At 39.3% G+C, this 12,020-nt stretch overlaps 1 protein-coding gene across 1 annotated transcript in view; it reads left to right on the top strand.

Annotated features, from left to right (window-relative positions):
* Positions 1 to 12,020, top strand: part of MTUS2 (microtubule associated scaffold protein 2) — a 596,801-nt gene that overhangs the window by 56,658 nt on the left and 528,123 nt on the right. The gene's annotated exons all lie outside the window — the stretch shown is intronic.

A 12,020-nucleotide genomic window follows, 5' to 3' on the forward strand; every position in this document is an offset into this window, starting at 1 on the left:
AAATCCTGAATCCAGTTTCTTAGAGGAAAGCTTGGACTGTTCTATAATTCATAATCCAGCTTTTGGGTTACCTATGAAGAGTTAGGGAATTTTGTTCTCAGTTTTATGTGAAAGGCATGATAAAAAGCTGTGGAGCAAAAACCAAACAAACAACAAAAACAAAAACCCCCAGCTCTCCCTGGCCCCACTCAACATTTAAAAAGTCTTTTCTGGTATTTTTTTCCCTCATCATTTAATTTTAAATGCTTTGAAGTTTCAAACAAGTCATAATTGGTAAAACATAAGTTACTATTCATTAAATTAATAACGATTATGAACTCTACAATGGTATCTTGACAATGATCAAACTAAAAGATTTAAAAGGTGTGGGGTGGGAATTGTGCTTGATCAAGCAGTTGTAAGGTTTTAAACTCACTCAACAAAATACCCCACTCAGATCCTTCCCTTCTAAGGGGCCAGCCACTCACTTTGGTACTATGGGGGCATATCCCCTTCAGTCCTCTCCTGGTGGAATTGGGTGGCTCCCAGGGAGGGAGAAGCATCAGTTACTGATGAGCAAGTATGAACCATCACTGTAAGTCTATGATTATCAGTTTATTTTCATTGTATTGTTCTCTTATTTTTATAGTTTGTTTTTGCCTCCATGTACCTAGTTGACAGCTGCCAGTAACTGAATTTTTGGTTAGTATAGACACAGCAACTCTTGAAGGTTATGAGACCATACTTGTGCTCTTGACTTAAAGTTTGAAATAAAATGTGAAATTCTTTCAGGTGAATACAACTGTTCAGAGTTTAGAGGGTTTGTTGCTTGGGGTGTTGTATTCAGGAAGGAGATGTGGTACTTAGGTAGTTTCATTTACTTGCAGCAAGTAAAGGAGGCAAGATTCATAAACTGTCTCAGGAAGGGAGGCTTAGCCATTGCTTATATACACTGTTTGGTTAATTACATGCTGATTTCTTCTTTGCAGTTGGCTACATTTACTCTCTTGAGTTCCCGTCAAGCTCATCTTATTTGCAGCTGAGTCTGCAAAATGCTTTGCTACATTTTAACATTTAGCAAGGAAAACATTTAGTAAGATGGCAGAGACCTTGAGTCCCTACCCTATGTAACACAACTGCAAAGGTGCATGTGTGTGTGTGCACATGTTACATGTGTCTATTCAGAAGCTCCACCTCTCTGTGATGCAGTTGTTAGCTCACGAAGCATATTTTCATGTGCATGAGAATTACAGGTACAGATTCCAGGGTTCATCCTCTGGGACCGGTTGAGTAACTCTGGGTTAGGGTTCAGGAATCTGTATTTCTAGTAAGTATTATTAAAGATTGGGCTGCAGGTGAAACATAGGCTCATGAGTTAAAAGCAAAACAAAACAAAACATTGCTTTAGAGGTGTTAACATGAAGCTAATGGAGTCCCCTTTGTTTTCATTCCAGTGTAAGTTCTTCCCCCAGCCCTCTAGGTCAGACCTCCAGTCATGTGTCAGAGTCACAGTGATGAAACACCCTCGAGATATGAAATCTTCATGTTAAGTTGGCAAACTGCAGTTCTCAGCCACTTGTGCTTCCAAGTGACTTTATGATTCCCATGTTAGTGCTCAAGAATGAGAGGCTGAGTTTAGTTATGCAAATTGTTTTAGTACAAAGTATCCACCATGGCTGCACATTTTAAATGTGGAGAAAATACAACTTGTGTAACATGCAGGGTTTTGGCTGATGGTGGAATCTCCTGGACCATGGGATGGATTAGGGTATTTCTAGGATATTCCACTCAAATTAGCCCATTGATCCGGCTGGCACAGAAAGAGCAGTGCCATCAGGAACAGTATGTTCTCCCCTCAGTGACATTAGAGGGAGGACGGGGTGCACCGGCGTGACCATCTCCTGGATGCTCAGCTGCTGCTGCATTTTACAGTTGCTTTCTCTCTGATTTCCTTGATGAAGTAACCAAACTGGTTTCTTGAAAAGAAAACTTGAAACAAACTGTCTGAGGCTATTGGAAAACTCTCCTTAGAGTTTGGATTTCTACGTATCTTCATCTCAAAATCGAATGTAATATTTTTAGGGTTTCTTACTTGTCTTTAAAAGGCCAAGTGTAAACATGCGAGGAGGGGTGTTCATGGATGGTGTGTTTAATTTTTCATGAGGAGTGCATTTCAGTGCTTCCCCGGCTGGTGGTTCTGCTGCTAATTAGTGAGACGTTTGCTGTCCACGCGGTGCACTGCGCTTGTGTCTGTCCCCGAGACAACGGCTTTCCTGTGCTGTTTATTGCATGATCTCCTTGTTTCGACCCTGTTTGTGCTTACATGTTAATTTAATCAGAGCTCCCCGGAAGCCATGGGACGACTGTTTCTTCTGATGAAATTCAGGGGGTTGGGGCATCGTTTTCCTGAACTTCAAGTAGTTGGTGAGCAGGGACTGTTGTAGCTGTGTGTGGGGAAGGGGATGGTGGGAACAAAGAGCTGCGTGTGCGTGTGTGTGCTGCCTCCTGCTTTCTGCCCGTGGTGTTTCATGGGTTGTATTCTTGATCCTTGTGGCACCTGTACTTCTTGATGCTGAAAACTGTGGGTTAGAAATAGTCTGTATTAAAGTACCAAAATGACTGATTCTTGGTTTTGTCAGGTTTCAAAATTTAATTTTAAATAGTTTGATGTGAATACATGCTCAGCTTCATTATAAACTCATAATTATCCTATGTAAAGATGATTTTAGATAAGATTCAGAGAATGTTTGCAAACAATGAGTTTTAGAGGAAGCATAAATAATTTTCACTTTCACTTGTAATAGTTTTAATTTAGCTTTTATTTTTGGTTGACAACCAGACAGTTTTCTCTGGTTGAAATAGAGAAACTGATACAATGATCAATTAAAGGATTATTGGCTGTCTCTTTGTATATGATTTCTGTGCCTGCATGTTAAAGTGTTGCTCCATCCTCCTAAAACATATTAATGATTGAAGATTTATTGAAATTGTGAAATGAGTTTTATGATGCAGGTAAAACTTTTAAGGATAGAAATAGATCATGAAGGAATCAAAATGCATCTTACACCGGCTGCTGAAGCCAAAGTTGAAGTCACATAAATAATCTTTAAGTCACTGCAAACTCACGCAAACCCGAAGCTACACCTGCTGTGCTTCCCTGGACAGTGGTAGACAAGGAGGGCGGAATGATGGTGGAAGAATATGGGCTGTGTACTCCTCCTGGGCAAGACAAGTTGCCAAGACATTTGCTCCTTATATTAAGCAGATACAACTGGCTTATAGCTCTAATTCTTTGGAGTTTGTAACCAAAGCCCTCTTTCTTTACTTCCCACTTCTTCCCTCATATTTGATTTAATGTGAATTTTAAAATTTAAGGAAAAATTATAAGAGAAAAGTGGAGAAAGACTCAGTTGACCAACAATGCAGAGCAAAAGCTCTGGGCCTGCTAATAGTGCCAGGGGATGCTGGACGAGGAGAAATTGATTCCAGGTCTCACCACTGATTTTGTCTTTTCTGATAAACATCAGTTTGTATTGTTTACAAAATACCCAGTGGGAGGAAAAGTTAAAGCTTTTCACACCCAAAGATGCACATTGTATTTAAATTCTGTTGTCACTCCTCATCAGTGCATATGGTTTTCCTTCAACAATCAGATGAATAGTGGGTGTCCCTGTGTCAGGCAAAGAGTGTGTCGCCTTTTGTGAACTGACTGTGGTCCCAGCAGGGTGACTCTGCTCAGCTGTTGTGAGGATGTAGGCAGCTTTTGCACCTTTGTCCTGTGCTTACTGTTTTGTCACAGGGACGGTTGCAGCTTCTTTCCTCTTTCCCTGAAGTTCTGGTACGAGGACCCAGGGGAGTGACTGCAGGTGCTGGGCCTTTTGTGCACATCTGTCATTGCCAAGACGTGAATGGTTTGCTCAGATTCCTGGGCCCCTGTGGTTTGAAATCCCTGGACAGCTAGTTATGATCCATTGAAGGAAATCCTTAAAAGACTAACATAAATAATTAGGTAACTGCATAATTTTTGCACCTGATTCTAAAAAATTCAAAGCACATTATGTTCATATTACTAATTTTTATCTGCCTAAGACGGATGAAGGGATCACAAGATTGCTTTAAGGGAAAAATAGCAGGAAACGGATGTTAGGAGAACAGAGGTTTCTCCCACACTGACAACTAGTGCGTTTGGGGTGGGCTATACTGATGTGTCGTTTATTACCTTACAATGGTGCTGTCCTGTGTGACAAAGTTGTCTGTGTCTAGTCTTGGAACCTACATTTCTGTGGTGGTTTAAATCTCACCCAGAATCATCAGAGGTGCAACACCGGTGGTATTCTGTTCATTTAAGCTCATCTCTTGTCTTTCAGTTTGTACCTGTAAGGGGAGGAGTGGGTGACTCATCACAGGTTACACTGCTGGTCCTGGGGCTGTCTGCCCAGATGTTCCTTCAGTTCAGCTTGCTACTGCCCACATTTCTCCCATTGGACTTGCATCCACCAGCAGGACTCAGGTCTTATAAAGAGAAAATTTGGTGTAGATCAGTGCATCGTTAGCATTTTGGATTTCAGGGATTGGATAGTTCTGGGAAAAAATAGTCCAAATTTTAATTTTGCCAACCAAGTAAGTTAAGAATAAATCCTCAGTTATCACCCACCACCATACTGTCATTCTCTTCTTGCTTTTGTTACATATAGAGAGTTAGTAAAAGAAGGACATTTTAACTCCAGAGAAGTAGGAAAGCTATAATCTCAAACTGTCAGTCCCTTAGAGATGGAATAAATTCAGCTATATATAAAAGAGTTCATTATATGCTATTAAACATTCCACTATGAGTTGATGGACCACTTTATTTCAGACCAGAGTTGAGGGGCATTGGGCTGGGTGATCTCCAGGATATTTCCCAGCACCCCCTCTCCATGATGTGTGCGCGGGGCACTTTTGGTTTCCCATTAGCTCTTGGGTGCAAGCAGAAAGGAGAAGGCTGATGAACATAGTAGTATCCAGGAAAATTGCCAGAAACTCTTTCAAAGACACCCACTGTAATGTTTATACAGGATTGCTTCGATTACCTGCAAACCACATGCAAATTCTTCTCAAAGGGAAGGAGAATTTAGAGCTATTGAGCTCTTTAAAGTCTTGACTCTGGCTTCAGCTTTTGCCCTAGTTGGACCCAATTGTCTTAATTTCCTCTGGGTTTCTAAGTTCTCAAAGCTAAGTAACTAAAGCCAACTTCCAATGAGTTTAACTGGATAGCTCATTGTTCAAATGACTTCACATTGGCATTGGCCAAGAGCCCTTTCAAAGCTATTAAATTTTATTTCATATTAACTGGTTATCAAAGTAATTTGACATTGGTCCATTTATAAGTTTTTTTCATTGTGAAGACTTTTTCACTTCAATAGCATTCATAGAGTTTTGTTAAAAGTAAGTAGAACAACAAAAAACCAAGGGGGCAGATCCCTGTATTTTGTGTCTTATTTTCTGTGCAATGCAGAAATGATTTTGGTTATTATCAAATATTTGAATTACTTTAAAATGTTCACTCCTGGACTAATGCAGACTCTGATTTCTTTATACGCAGTAGTAATAAAATATGCAGAATATTATTAGATTGAATTTCTGATTTCCTTAAAAACCTTATGTTTTAAGGAGGAATCCAAATGAAATATCTCTTGTTGTTTGAGTAACAAAACAACAACAATCTTGATATTATTCCCATTATTTGAATGGTTGGACAAATGGCCTCCACTGGAGAAGCAGACAGATGACAGAATGTGGGAAGGAGGGCCTCTGGAGTGGAATTCCACATCACAGCTTCTCACATCTCTTCTGTAGTGCAATTCTTTGCTGGGCCATTCACCATCTCCTCACATTGATTCCCATGGTTATCAATGTCCATGCCTCTCATAATTATCAAGCTTGATGTTTAGTTTGTATTTATCAAATTTGGTTAGATTTGCAATTGGTCAAGAATGGTGGCTAGCAAGACACAGGAATTTGTAGGAGCAGCTCACAAGAAAGATAGTAGGGTGATAAGACGTCGGAGATTGTTAAGAAGGGAAAGAAGCATGAAACCTGATTCCTGCTTTAAAAAGGTGACTGTGGTTCTGTGTGGAGAGTAGACTGCAGAGAGCCCAGTTAGGAGACTTCTGTACAAGGAGTCTGCATGAGAGGCAAGTGGTGTGGAGGCTGGTGATGGTGGACAGCTGAGGGAGAGAGTGGGTGAGTTTGGAATGCATTTACAAAGATGTAATGAATATTTGGGGGGTGTGAAGGAAAGAGGATTTGAGGAGCTCTCTTAGGCTTTTATCCTCAGCAATTGGGTGGATTTGATGCTTTTTACTTTTTGGGGACATTTGGAGAACAGAAGGTTTGGGGGAGAAAAGTGGAAGTTTTGTTTTGGATATAGTAAATTTGAGATCCATCAAGGGGAGATCTACTGGGCATAAACAATATTAGAGGGGATAATGGGTGTGAATTTTCCCAATCTGATGAAAGGCATCATAGATTAGAAAATTCCACAAACCCCAAGTATCTATAACTTCAACAGGGTAGCAATAAAACTGACAGCTGACTTTTTAAAATAGAATCAATGAAAACCAAAAGACCATGGGGTGATATGTTAAAAAAGCTAAAGGAGAATAACTGCCAACCTAAAATTCTATATCTAGTGAAAATAACCTTCAAAGTCAAAGGCAAAATAAAGACATTTTTAGATAAATGAAAACTGAAAAAAATATACTGCCAGCATACCAAAATGGAAGTATGCTGGTACAGTGAGGAATAATATATTTGAATAACACATCTTTGAGGTTCTTGAAAATGCTATGAGGAAACATTTGCTCCCTCCAAACAATGTGTTTTAAAAATTTTTAATTTTTTAAAATTTTTTACAGTTTTTAATTGTCATTCAAGTGCAGTTGTCTCCATCCTCCCCCCACCTTAGCCATCCCCACTTCCCACCCTTGATCCTAATGCCCTTTGGTGTTGTCCACGTGACTTCTATACATATTCCTGAAAAATCCTCTCCCTTTCCCCCCCGTTATCCCCTCCCATCTCCCTTCTGGTTACTGTCAATTTGTTCTTAATTTCACTGTCTCCTCCAAACAATCTTTAGGCACATCCTGTTTTCCCTGTCTTGTGTTACTCTCACCTCTCTTTGTTGGGTTAACGCACTTTGGTCATCTAGATATAAGCACAAGTGCCACTTTCTCTGGAAGCCTCTGTGATACTGAATCCCATTTGGAATGAAGCCAAGTCCTCCTGTAAAGGTTGTCATATGTACCCAAATATTAATTATTAGAGTCTTTTACAACATTGAATAGGAAAATTGTTATCATAATATAAAAATATTTGTGAACTGATGACATGTAAAATTAGTCCTCACTTAAGAAAACCTCTTGCCTTAACATTAGTCTCTATCTGCATTCACCCTTTCAGTGTCTTGTACTATTTAATCTCTAGTTGATAGCTGGATGTTTACAACAATGTAGTGCTAATTGGTTCCAAAGGAAAATTGCACATATTGCCAGCTATGCAGAATTTCATGACTTTAATGATAGTGATGCTGACTTACTAGAACCGTGTACAATGGTGACTAATAGCCAGTGGAATTGTATGCGTTCATAGTTGGAAGAAGATATAATGGACAGTGAGGAGCCTTCAACAAACAATAGTTTGGAAATCAAAGAGCTGCTCTAACAAAATTGATTGCTTTTTTACAGAAACCACCCTCTTTATTTCTGACCTGTAAAAGTTCAGAGTGAAAATAAAGGTTTTGTATTTTGCTGCTCTACAGTATTTTGTGGGGATTGTTATCCATCTCTCTAATCATCACTTGATTCATACTTTTGTTTTAAGAATGATTTTAAAAAATATTCTCAAATATTAGATTAAATAAAATTTGTTTAAAACCATTTTCATAATAAGGGATTCAGTTTATTTTGTGTAAGAAATCACACAAAACTTAAAACCAGGGACATTCATTATCTCTCATGGTTTCTGTTAGGAATTCGTGGTTTCTATTAGGAATTTAGGAGGCTTGGCTGGCCAGTTCTGTTTTGAGGTATCTCTGCTGGTGTTGGTGATATGTTAGTGGAGGCTGCAGTCATTAATAGGTGTGACTAGGCTGGAATGGCTCATTCATGTGGCCGGCTGTTGGCCTGGAGTCCCATTTTCTCCTCTTGTTGGGTCTTCCTGTGAATGTTCTCATGACACAGTTGCTAGCTTCTTCAAGAGGAAGTGATTCAAGAGGCCAAAGCAGAGGCTTCAATACCTGTTACCAGTTAGCATCAGCAGTCACATACTGTCACTTTTACCAACTACTAGTCACACAGGGTCCACTCGGGTTTGCTGGGGGGTGAATGTGAGGACAAGAATCCCAGGAGTCATGGATCATTGTAGGCAATCTTAGGGGTTGGCTGCTACATAAATTATTATTTCTCTTTCACAATTTATTATGAAACTCTTATTTTGTTGTGAGTGGATTCATTCTAAGGGGTTTTGAATTGGTATCAGTTGTCCTGAGATGAGTAGAACCTCCCAAACCATTGTTTTGTCCTTACCATGAGGTTGTTGTCTCTGCTCAACAATGTTTTGAAGGAAGGATCCAATGGATCCTCACACACTAGTATAGTACCTGGCACATTCAAAGGTGCTCTGTAAAAATGTATTACGTGGGTGAATAAATGAATCCAGTAGAGGTTATTTGCTCTTGCTTAGAAAAACTCCAAGCTAAGATTAAATTGATTTATTTTTTGTTTTCTTTTCCTGGGTGAGCCTTTATGTTGCTGCTGTAATAAACCTATGTGTTGCGTTCTGTATTCATGTTAATGTTTAATTTTTTAAGGATTTACTTAGTCTGTGCTATTGTGGAAGAAAAAGCTATAAGTAAAAATAACCATCTCTGAGTATCCTTGGCAAATTGGTTCCAGGACCTCCCCCTGCCCCATGGATAACAAAATCTGTAGATGCTCAAATCTCTTCTATAACATGGTATAGTATTGGTATAGAACCTACCCAATCCTCTCATACACTTTTAATTCTCTCTAGCTTAATTATAATACCTAATACAATGTAAATGCTGTATAAATAGTCATTATATTGTATTGTTTAGGAAATAATGACAAGGGAAAAAAGAGTGTACAAGTTTAGTACACACACAGCCATCATGGACCTAACTACATAGTGCATGTAAGTTCAGCAAGAACTTAACTTTTTTTCGGAATACTGTTAATCAGTGGATGCAGAACCTGCAGATACTGAAGGCTGACTGTATATGTTACTGGATTGATCTGGATTTAGCTTCTCCCCAGGGAGAAAATTATCCAGCTAAATTCTATAATTGATCACTTGGTGTCATTCAAGAATATTGATGACCATCTCAACAACTTGAGATTGGTAAGAATGATAATACTGTACTTTTAAGTGAAAAAATGGTTTTTCTTCATTGATGTTAAGAATGTATTAGTAAGTTAGAATTACTCTTGTTAAAGGATTTACAGCAATTAAGTGATTATTTTGAAGGTTTGTGATTTTTGATGTTCTAGTATTTGTTTTATTCATTGCTTCTTTTGCCTACTACAACCTCTTTAAAATGTTTTTTAATTTAAAAATTGGTGAGACTTGGATGGTTGGCAGAATGACAGGAAGGACTAAATACCTACAGCTGCCTGCACACCATTATTTTGAGATGTTGTTGCTAAAATGGTTTAGCTAGCAGTTGGAACATGACTTGGAGGAGGGCTTGGCCCTTCTAATCTACCCAATCTCTGCCTTCCTTCAGAATTAAGGAGCTTAATTTGCAGCAATGAATCATGTCCGTGACCTCTCCCCCCAGATTATAAGTGCTAAGCAAAGAGACTATGTCTATTTGTCCTTGAAGAGTTGCCTGTAGATGCTGGCACAGAACATCCAGTTCCTGAGATTTACTAGCACATGTAGATGCCAAAGCTGAGAGGTAGGGTAGGATTCAGCGTGACATCACCTAGGGGTTCCAGCTCCATTTCTGTGTGGGCCTCTTGGCTCTTCATTCCCCCATGCCCTCAAGCCATTCTAAAGATGGGCATGGCACTTCTCAGCATCTCATCTCAGCACACTATCTAGAGGAAGAGAGCTACTTTTTGGAGGTCACAGAAGATTGAGGAAGGCCTGCTCCAAAGGTCTCCAGGAAGAGCAGTGTTTATAAGTCTGTGACCCAGGATGATTTGCAGCCCCATTCCTGAATGTGTCTTAGGTGATGATACTGGGATTTCCTTTGAATCAGTTGGGCCCACCCATGGGGTTAGGGGTAGGGCCAGCTTCTGTGGGAATGCACTGGAGGAGCGGTGAACACATGAAAAACATCAGGATTTTATTAGGAAGGATGAAATATATGCCGGCTGGACAATCAAAGCAGCATCCCCTATACTCCCTGTTGTGCCCCCAGTAGCTAGAACAATGCCTGGCATGTAATAGGTTGTCAATCAATATTTATTAAATTAATTTGCTCTTTTATTTGTGGTTTTATTTCTCAAATTCTGATTGTTTTTGTTTCCTGGGAGGTAAATGTTTATACATTGCTTATTATTATTTTACTTTTAAGTGCTATTTTAAATTTATTTTATTTCTTTTAGAGAGAGAGGGAGGGAGGAAGGGATGGAGAGAGGGAGAGCAACATTGATGTGAGAGAAAAACATCAACCAGTTGCCTCTTGTACACATCCTGACCAGGGACCAAACCTGCAACCCAGGCTTGTGCCCTGAGCAGGAGTTGAACTGGCAACCTTTTGCTTTGTAAGATGATACCCAACCAGCGGAACCACACTGGCCAGGGCTTAAGTGATATTTTTAAAAAAATACTGTTGCTATTTCACAATTAATATAATTATTAAAAATAATTTATAATTAAAACAATGGGGTAGATATATGTATAGGCAACTTTGCTAGTGTATCCCTGCCTGAAAGCTCATTTTTAGTAAAACTAAGAAAGCAAATCTGATCCATTATTTATAACTTGTAAGCCAGTAGAAGTCTAACAGAGCTTGTCATGTTATAATAATGACATATTGTAGGAAACCATAAAATCTCCGACTACTAGTTGACACTTGCTCACGTTAAGAGAAGCAAATTTCATGTGAGATTACTATAAATCCTGTAACTAATGTAGTGGTGGTGATGCTTTGATAAATGAACCTCTAAGAAGATATCCAGAAGTTTCCCACTGATCTGTAGTAATATGGGTGTATGTATGCTTTATCTCTTGATGTTATAAACTGCAGTTAAATTCTTGTATTTCTGGGGCTATTGTTCATTTATTTAGCATGAATGTAGCATCCAGATGATGGATTCTGGTTCTCTGCCATGGTGCTTGTTGTCCTATAGGCAACCCAGGTCCCAGAGCTGTGGGCTTCTCTGTTTCATCACATCCCCAAATGTGCAATGTGGCACTTGATCACTTGAGTAATGGCTGGTGGATTAGGGTGCATGCTTTGTGGCTCTAAAAGATTTTAACTGATGTCTTTGAGGATAAAACCTATTTTCTGGTTGGCCCTTAGGCTAACAGCCCAGAATACTTTCAAACATTGAGCTTTGTGGCTTAAAGAATATTGGTTTCTAGAACCTGTGGGGAATAAAGTTTAATGTCTATTTAAGGCCTTCTTTTCTTTCCCCCACTGTCATGTCCCTCTATGTTGTTAATCCCAACTAGGAAGTCCAACTTTTAGACCCCAAGTATAGTATTCCTGGCCTATTATTTTATGTTCTAGTGATAAGAAAACCTTGATGTTAAAAACTTGGCCTGGTGCTCCCCTTGTTTGGAAACATTCCTGAAACGTCATTGCTGCAAATTTGAGAAAGTGAGCATCTCCTCAACAGCGTATATTTGGTGTGCATTAAGAGAGAGTGTTAAATGGTCTTCATTGAATCATAGAGCCCTTGATGATCTAGCAGAGATTGAAAATTGATGGGTGTAAGAAGAGAACTGTGAAATGAGGTGAGAGACTCCTTTTAGCATTGAGTGTCCAGTTGACATTGAGACTAGGCTTGTATGCCAGCGCCATTGGC

The sequence above is a fragment of the Phyllostomus discolor genome, chromosome 2, assembly GCF_004126475.2.
Source record: "Phyllostomus discolor isolate MPI-MPIP mPhyDis1 chromosome 2, mPhyDis1.pri.v3, whole genome shotgun sequence".
Taxonomy (NCBI): Eukaryota; Metazoa; Chordata; class Mammalia; order Chiroptera; family Phyllostomidae; genus Phyllostomus; species Phyllostomus discolor.